Genomic DNA, 10,256 nt, shown 5'->3' with positions numbered 1-10,256 from the left:
GAAGTTTCAAGGACCATTCCATAGCTTGTCCACTTAATCTATTTGGAAATAACCTTATTAAGTATGTGTCTTCATGTGCGAACTCCATGCTCATCATGCAAAATTCTGTTATATGATCTTGGGGATTAGAGCTTCCATTATATTTTTTATATCTAGGAGTTTCACAATTTGTAGGAAAAGGTATCATGTTGATACTTTTGTCAAATGGATAAGGAAAGATTTCTTGAAGTGAATACCTCTTAGTAGTTCCCCTTTGTATATCTTGAATTTGCATTTGAAGTGTTTGTATCTGCTATGTGAGAGCTAAGAGAGGATCATCAACATGATTTATCCTTGTATCATCATGATCTCTTTTTGTGTCATCATTAGATGTGTACTCATTGGTTCTTGTGTCATCATGATTCCTTCTTGTGTCATCACTAGTTCTTCGTACATCCTCATTAGTTCTTCGTGTGTCCTCATGAGTTCTTGTATCATCAGGAATTCTTGTGTCATCCTTTTTGTGACTAAAAATTTCTTCATTTTGTTCATTGTCATTGTAAGTGTCACTTGATCCTCCCCTTGGTCTTACATTGTTTACGTCAAAATCTTGGGGGAGTGTAGCACCAGATTTTTCTAACATTAGAAAGTATTTTTCTTTTTCACCCTCCAATATTTTCTCCAAGAATTTATCAAATTTAGGATCTAGTTTGATATCTCTGATGTGTTTATCTGTTACCTCTTGTTCTTGTATTTCATTTTTCGTGTGTCGCTTCCTCATGATCTTCTACCATTTCAAGCATTTCTATTTATGTTTCTTCAATATTTCATCTCTAAGCCCTGGTTAAAATGAACATACACATGTTTTGAATATTTTGTGAGGTTTCAATTTTCTATAATGTGCCCCAATAAGTGATCAATTGTTGAGGTAAATATGATAGATTGATAAGATGAAATGGTCATCCAAGTATTTGCAAGTTTGCAAGTTTTTCGATCTTAGTTTCGAGTGTAAATTTTGTGATTGTTGATATGACCAAGTTCAATAGGAACGATATATCCTATGATAGTAACAAGGTTAATTTGATCAAAGGGTTATAGTTTTGTGATATAGGATGATAGATCCTGATGAGAAACTATGTTTGAATGATCACTTTATCAAAGAAAATGTGATGATGCACTTTGAGATGTTAGATCTTGAACTTGTTGGAAATGAATATTTGAAACCCTTAGTGTGTCTAGTTTTGAATTTTTTTGGACAAAAGATAACTTAACCTAGCAACCCGAGAAGACAACATATGCACAGGATGGAAAATACTAGGTATATGCTCACTGTGGACTGATTAGGCAAGTATAACAGATACGAAAAGGTACACAAAAAGAAAGGTTTCTGGATTGCTGAATACAAAGGCTCGTATGATGAAATATGATGACTTAGATGATAGTTTACTAACCTCCAAATGACAAAAATAGTTTCTCATACGAGTTGTTGTTTAAACTCGCATGACAGTTGACACTTGCTCAGATGATAAAATGACAGTGGTAATAGTGACTTGTATGACAGTTTATACTTTCTTAGATGATAAACTAGTAATGTTGAACCTGACTCGTACGACAGTATGTGTATAGTAGGATGACAATTCTCAGAGGGTTGTACGACAAAACGGAAGACTCGTACGACACAGAACTAGACAGGGACGAGTTTCTGACAAGGATAGAGTTTTGACCACTAATTTTTTTTTATGTTTTGATTATTTTCTCCAGTTTCAGTATTTTACTTTCAGTTTCAAGGACAAAAACACAACAAACACGCCAGATGCAAAGTGACCTCAAGGACATCACGCTAATCCTAAGGAAGTTGGCTGAGAGAGAAAACCTTTGCTTGCATACTCAGGTACACACCCAATAGCTAATCATAATACGACCACTGAGTCTCACGCAATGGATTCTCAATGCCATATTAGTTGACTCCAAATGCTAATGGGGGTAGGATATGGCAAGTATCTTGGGAGAGTTACTATCTCTCTTGCATAAATATTATCCCCCTTTTGGAGGTGAACCGGATAGCTTCTATCTTAAAGTTCTTAATAAGGATTTTTGTTTGAAATTACCCCTTGAAGTCACGCAAGCACGATTGAGGCCTATAGCTTGACAAGGTACCAAAACAAGATGTAGTCATGCAAGCGTGATTGAGATCGTGAGGCCCTACAAAATGCCCGATATGAGAGATCTCAAGGAGAAAACTCAAATAACTCCATCCTTCGAGACTTTAATCTTGAGAGGCCTATTTATTATAGTGAGTCGGAATACTTAGGTTTAGTTGTACTCACTTGGATTGTTCTCACTGGGTGATTACTTTTTCCCACTATGACAGGCCCACTAAAGGAACAAAAATCTCAAACTCAAAAATCTTCAAGGGTCAGGAATTTTGATTGTCTATATCGACAAGAGAATACTCTCCTACCTTCTAGACTCTTCTCAAACATGAAAAATAGATTTTTTCATTTATCATTTCGCAATTTAAGTGCCTATAAAACTTAATAATACACAAATTTTAGTTGAATCTCCTCAGACAACTTGCAAAAACAATGAATCAATAGTCATATTATTTTTGAGCAATAGGCATTTTCTTGGACAAACATCTTGCAAAAACTGGTTAGGCTGTGAAAAATCTCAAAACATATCAGAGTTAGCATTAGCAGCAACAAAATTCAATCAAGAAAAACCCCAAAAATGTAATCTGTTTCTGATACGAAAAAGTAGAAACTCGTACGATCTTTCTCACCTAGCCGTATGAGAATTCTAACCTAACCATACTATAAAGCAAAGAATATCGTACTGTAAAGGAAATAATGTCGTATGAGATTCTATAGAATGTATGGAAAAAATCTTGAAGGATGAGAATTTGATGATCTGCAAGGCCAAAAATTGAGTTTCGAGACCCACCAATTAATGTTCATATGAAATGTGGAATCTACATCTGCAACACAAACACCCAATAGATCACTACATGCATGGTTAGTTGATCAAAATCAATAAATGTAAAACCATGACAAATCGACCTATTGCCTCCTAAATTATGTGAGTATAGATTTTCTCTTAGATTTGTCTAAGCAATACCAGTGACTTGACTACACCAAGATGGAGGATTTAATCTATATGAATGAAAACTAGATGAATGCAAGATTAACAAAATAAGATAGATTAATCCAAAATGAAATGAGATACATGATTATATGCATGATTTATCTAAGATGTTATGCTAGATGATTGAGATAAAATTGCCTATAGTAATGATGCTAATCTTTATTACTCCAAAATGATGGGTATTTATAGGAATTACAAGGCCAAAGATGAGGTAGCAGGAATCAATGATCCAGATTCGATTTGAAGATATCAAGGGCTAAGGTTGGGGAAGTTGGAGAAGAGGTTGGAGGAAGGGACACTTGTCATCTCTGTGGTGACTAGTGTCAAGGAGCCTTGCTCATGAGAGGGCAAGTGTTTGAGGGAGGTGACATGTGGAAAAAGTTCCATGTGTCTCAAGGGGAGAATATCCAACCCATAAGATATTAGGATGTGCAAGATAGGATAGGGTTAGTTAAAGCCCAGATTAGATAGAATGGGTTAGGTTAGAGGGTGGTTAAGTTAAGTGGTTAGAAGTTAGGAGCCATGTGCTCATTTGAATTTAGAAATTCAAATATTAGGAAAAGATAATTAATATCAACAAATCATGATTTGATTTGTTTTAACTAATTATGAGATTAGAAGAGTGAATTTAAAATGGGGGGGAGGATTAATTAATTTAGATTAACTAATCAAAGGGGAATTATTGAAATGAACTTAATGAATAAATCCTTAGATTTATTTTTGAGTAGACTGAATGGGGAAATTAATCAAATTATTTGTGAATTCAATTAACTATCTTCAAACCATTTTTAGGTGTATACACATACAACAACCATAACATCCAAACTAATGTCTGGACCACATACATTGTTTGGTCCAAATCGGATGGCTGGTTTGACATCAATGACAACATTATTCACACAATTATAACAATCTCCCCCATTTTCATTGATAGCAAAACATATTCAAAACATGACTGGACAACTCCCCCTTACTCATGCAATTCTTCAAATCAGCATTCCTTGAAATCATATTCCTTTACCCCTCTTTTGACATCAAGGAAAAAGGATACGAGAAAAAAATAAGGAAAGAATAGATATATATGCAAAATTATCAAAACTTAAATATCACACCAAAACTTTCAGTTGCTCTTCTTTGGAAATTTAAACTTGTATTTTTCTTTCAGACCCGAAAGAACTTCCCAAGAATGTATAGCCAGTTTGATACTCACTAAAATACTTCTACACCGAAATAGCAGATCAACTGAATTTAAAAATTTATCCAGGGCAATTGGATTCTGCTCATACTCGATTGCATTCTCAAGCAATACTGAAAAATGCTCTAGCTTAGGTTCAATAATCTCCTTAACTTTCCAAAACATGCTCACAAAGTCTTCATTCTGCCTTTGCAATAGTAAGAGCTCAGATTGAAGAGAATTAACTCTTTTTCTTTACTCACCATCCTTATCGCTCAGAAAATCAAAATACTTGCCTAGACTTGTCATTTCATCCTCAATAGCATCAATCTTACCTTTATGCTTCATTGTAGTGTCCCTCCTAGACTCACATTTTGATTTATCCTCTGATAGATGTATTTAGATATATGGACAATGTTTTAATGATTACTTATGACTATATTTCTATTCAGATGAGACTGATGATGCTAAACAATTTATATGGACATATGCTATTTGATGATTCATATTATTGATGATACATTCTAGATTACTCAATGGATGGATATGCACTTGATACTCTTATGTGGATTATATGATTTATGATGTTATGATTATTCTAACCCCTATTTCATGGTTATGGTTCCATGTGATGTATTAATGTTGTTATTGTGTGACTGTCTTCATGAAATGGATGATGCCTTAGTACTCATTGTGACCATGATAAGGTGTTGTGATTCTCTTTTCACTTTCTTGTTTATCATGATGGATATATGTCGTATATGTATCGTATTGTGGTTGCAAGATTGCAGGTTTCGGACATCGACTCCACCTAGTCTCACATGTTTGAGCATGTCCTATCCCAATGGCAAGTTGTTGGAGATGGCATGAGTTTCCCTCACTCACTCTAGGCTTAGTTATTCACCTTGTCAGTTGTGTTGTGGTGTAAGTTGGTGTCTAGTCTTGTGTCGGTGTTCCCCTTTCGTCAGGTTGCTTGAAATGATGTGAGTGTATGTTTATTATCTGAGTAATTAATGGGACAATGTAATTTATTAATGTTTAAATTAATTTATCCTATAGTATGACTATTGTTTATTTATTTGGTTAAATAATTAATTGATAATTATTTATTATTGAGGTTTGTATTTATTTAATTAAGATTAATTTATTTGATTTATTGTTTAATGATTTATTTATTTATCTATTTATTTATTGCTTTGAGTTATTGATAATTAAATTTATTGTTGAGATTAATTTATTTGATTTAATATAGTTGTATTATTTATTTATTGTTTTATTATTGATTTATGATTTAATTTGATTATTTAATCATTTATCATTGTTTAATAATCTATTTGCAATTATATTGTTACATTAGTATTGTTTGTATAAATAGATAGATATAATATAAAGTTTACCTACCCTTCTATTTGATTGGTTATTTTTGAATGGGTAAGTGAATAATATTATTAAATAATACTTGTCTTAGAACTATTCAAGGTAGGTATAATATATTGTTTCTTTGAATTTTCTGATTGGTTAGAATTTCTCTATAGCTTTGGGGTTTAATTTATATATATATGGCTTTCTGAGAATGTTGTCGAGTTGATCATCTGGTAGAATTTTTTAGATTGGATTTCGAATTGGTTTGGATATTGTTTGGAGATTGGATTGATTGAAGTTTTGGATTGTTTCTCTTCTTCGAATCTACTATTATTAGATTGTGATTACAGGTTGGTTTCTTAGTCTTTCGAATTTTCATTTCTGGGAAGCATTTGTCTGCACTTTGCCTGTTCAAAGATTGTTTGTTGGGAATTGTTTAAATATTATGTTTTGGGAATTTAGATTTGAATTTTAAGATTAAATTTGGATTGGGAAAATAATTTGGGGAAAAAGATTTACATTTGATTTTTTTTTTTCAAGTTTTGAAGATGTGGTTGTCGGGAGTGTTTTCTTGTGTGTTTTCATGATTTCTCTTTCCTATAATTTAGATGAGTTATTGGCCTTTCTATGAAGTTAGATATATCCTTGTATTATACTTTTGCATCTCCTTTGTTATAGAGTCAAAATTGTGAGTATTTGGGCTTCCTGTAGCTTGATGGGAGTCATTTTGCTTCCATGTAATTTGCAATTTTTGGGCATAGACCATGTGGGAAGGTCTGAGGATGTGTTTGGGCTTTGAATAGCTCTTGTGATGCTTTTTCTAGTTATTGTAGTGTTGAGAGATCTCCCCTTGTTGATATGCATTCAGGGTGCCATTCTGAGCACTTTGGGATAAAGCTTTTTAAGTTTTCTATCTGGGAGTCTGCAACTTCATGTTTTTTGTGTTTCCTCTTTGATTTTTTAACTTTATGAACCTTCTGGGATGTGCTTTTTTTGCCGTTTTGGACTCTTGTGCAAACCTGGGCAAGTGCCCTATCCTTATATGTCATTTTTACCTTGATTTTTTCTCTTTTACCAAAAACGCTGGCAAAATAACCAAAAATGCCATTTTGGGTTCCAGGGGTGTTGAACAGCATACCAGGAGCACTGAACTGCTCTGAAGGTAGAGGGAATGTTAGTTTGACCAGTGTGAGGGTTTTTCTAGGTTCTGTACATTCCCCAGAGGCATTGTTGTATTTTTTTGAGATTCTCTAAGTTTTTAATGGTGTATTTTGATCTTTCATGATGTCTTTTGTGCTCCAATGAGAGGGTTTGTGTCTTACTGTTGAGGTGGTTTCATATGCGTTGTATTGCTCTAGCAAGAGGGTGAAATCCTTGTTGTTGAGAATTGATATCATGGCTCCATTCGTATTTTTTTTGCCTCACTGTTGAGGATTTGAAATGGATTTGGATTCATCTTTGGCTCATGATCATGCTTCGACTCTTTGATTGTTATGCGTTGGTGAGATAGGTTGTTCAACACCTATACCACCAGGGCACATTGGAAGTTATCTTGGTCTTAACAAGTGATAACATTATTAATTAAATTGGCTGGGTTGGGATTCACTAAATAAGATAATAATAATTGGATCGGGGCCATTGAGATGGCAAGCTAATCTCCCTTGTTCTCACATAGGTTGAGATGGCTCCACATGTCTGTCGAGGATTGATTTTACCCTTCTATGTGAGAGTAGCTTGTATGTATATCAGAAGTACGGATTACTCTTCTATATGATGATAGCATGCATGACTACTATGGGTATAGATTTACCTTCTTTGTGAGGATAGCACATAGAGACATGTCTATCATGGTTGGCCATCTTCCCGTCTATGTGAGAATAGCATGTGATGACACTCCACTCCTACATATGACCATGTTCCTTATGCCTTGATTGTTGTTACAACTCTGGGAGAGTTTATTGATTTGATTTTACCCATGTGATGTGATTTGGCTATTGATATGTTGTAAACCTTTGCAATGTCATGTTGAGTCCCTTGGTTGTTAAGTGTCAGCCTAGGTCTTGAGTGAGAGTTGGAACCTCATGTCATCTCCTAGCATGGGGGTTGGTTCCTATTTGGTTCCACATGGTCAAGTGGTTTGATGCCTTGATCCTTTGGGATGTTCTTCATTAGATTATTGTGTGTGTGGATATGGAGTATTGTTCTTCATTATGCAGATGATCTATGGAGCTGATTTCTATGTATTTGGGATAACATTGTATTCATGATGGCATTGTAAATATGAAAGAAGATTATGTACTCTTGTATATTTAATATCATGTAACATGATGTTGTAAAGACTATGATCTTGGAATGTAATAAGATGATGTAATATCATATGGTTTACATTATGGAAATGTTCATTATGTTTAAGATTGGGATAGACTTGTATATATGTAGACCTAAATAGTATCATGTGATTAGGGAAGGTTAATACTTGTTATTATGTTTCATGTACATGCATATGAATAGTAATCTTCATGATATGTAATGTAATTCTTAAGGAAAGGATGCAGTCTTATTCATAGAGATGGATATATAGATTCATAATGTACTAGAGGAATGATGTAAGAATGGTAATTAGAAATATTTGATTTGATGTTATAAAATGACCTTAGAGATTAAGGGTGAATGGAAAATATAATAATGTGAAGATGCTATTCATTAAGTAGTGACATTGAGATACCCTAGGGGAATGGATGTCATGTTATCTTTATTTTTCGCTTGCGTTATATGATACTATGATCATGTTTATGATGTCCTATGCATTCTTGTAGGTGGAAAATGTTGCATTTGATATTTATATGGTATATGTTCATAGTTGTTGATGCTCTGCAAAAAAGATTAGAAAATTTGTTCGATGACAACACACACAAGAGCACAAGAAACAAACATTAGTGTTAGCAACAAAATATTATCCTAAACAGGCATATCAAGAGAGATATTAAGCATGAAATAGAAAGCATACAAACATAGAATAGATAAACTATACTCCTCCAAATGCTAATCAAGATGCTCATAGTTTCTCCTCCCTTGTTCCTCTCCTCTCCAAGTTCCACATGACTATAGCTCTCAGCTTTTAGCACTAGCTATGGATTCCATATGGAGATTCAAGAAAGTTGAATATGATAAACAAATGCTATGCAAGTGTAGATAGTGATGCTATGAAAAATCTCTATCCTAATACCAGTTTAACAACAATACTCTAATGCTTCCTTCTTTGCTTGAGGAGAAGGGTTCTATTTATAAAAGAAATGGGGAATGAAGGGTTAAGATTGATCAATCTTAACAAGGGTTAGGATTGAAAGATATTCAATCCATGTGAGACTTTCAACCCAATCCCATGTTGACAAGTGTCACCATGAGGAGGCTTGAGAGGAGAGATAAGGAGCATTAAATGCTTGAGGGGACATGATGGTTACCCTGGGGGGTTGGGTTAGGGTTAGGTTAATGGATATTCCTTTTATCCAAGGGATAAATGAATGTGCAAGGGTTAAATGGCTACCTTAGTCAAAGAAATAAATGCTTTGAACAAACCCATGAGTCAAAAGGATGGTTAAGTTAGAGGAAAGTCTCTAACCAAAGGTAAAAGGTGAGTTAACCATAAATGGTTATGTAAGAGCCTTTAATGGTTTGGAAGACTTTAGAGGCTAACCATTTGAAGACATAAAGCCTTTAATGGTTATTGAAGACTTTGGAGATTTCTGAGAAGTGACTTCCTTTTATTTAAGAATGTGACAATGATTAGGATAGGATTAGGCTAATTAGAAGGAGTTAGAAGAATCTAGAAGGGATTTAGGCATGCAAGTGGATTTTGTTGGAGAATGCAAGTGGGAGGAATTTTGGGATTTTAAATTAAAATAAAATCATTTATTTCAATTAAATGGTGTAATTTGCATTTGGATAGATATTTAAATAAATATTAATTTATTTAAATGTCAATGTGAATTTTGGATTTTATTTAAATAAATCTTAATTTATTTACATGAGAAAAAGGAAGATAAAGCATCAAATGCTTAAAGACTTTGACGGAAACCATTAAAGGCTTAAGAAGACCCTAGAAAGAAGCCATTGAGTTTGAAGACTTTAAGGGAAACCATTAAAGGCTTAAGAAGACTCTAGAAAGAAGCCATTAAGTTTGAAGACTTTAAGGGAACCATTAAAGGTTTCAAGTGGGTGAGGATAAATAGGATTTTAAATAAATAATTTATTTATTTAAAATAGTTGTGCAACTTGCATATGTAGGAAAATACAAGTGGGTGGAGGATAAAGGTGATTTAAATAAATGTTAATTTATTTAAATGTGAGAGATGGGATTTTGGGAGATCTAAATAATTATAAATTTATTTAAATGTGAGAGAAGATTTAATTAAACAAATATGATTTATTTATTTAATTAATGGTCTGGATTTGGTTAAGTGAATTAAATCAAATAAATTCAATAATTTATTTAATTAATAGGAGAAGAGGGTTAAGATGAATTAATTAAATATTAATTTAATTAATTATTGATTGATGGTTAAATAATCAAATAAATAATAAATATTCATTTAATTAA

This window comes from Cryptomeria japonica, chromosome 7 (assembly GCF_030272615.1).
Source record: "Cryptomeria japonica chromosome 7, Sugi_1.0, whole genome shotgun sequence".
In the NCBI taxonomy this organism is placed as follows: domain Eukaryota; kingdom Viridiplantae; phylum Streptophyta; class Pinopsida; order Cupressales; family Cupressaceae; genus Cryptomeria; species Cryptomeria japonica.
This window is presented reverse-complemented; position numbering follows the sequence as displayed.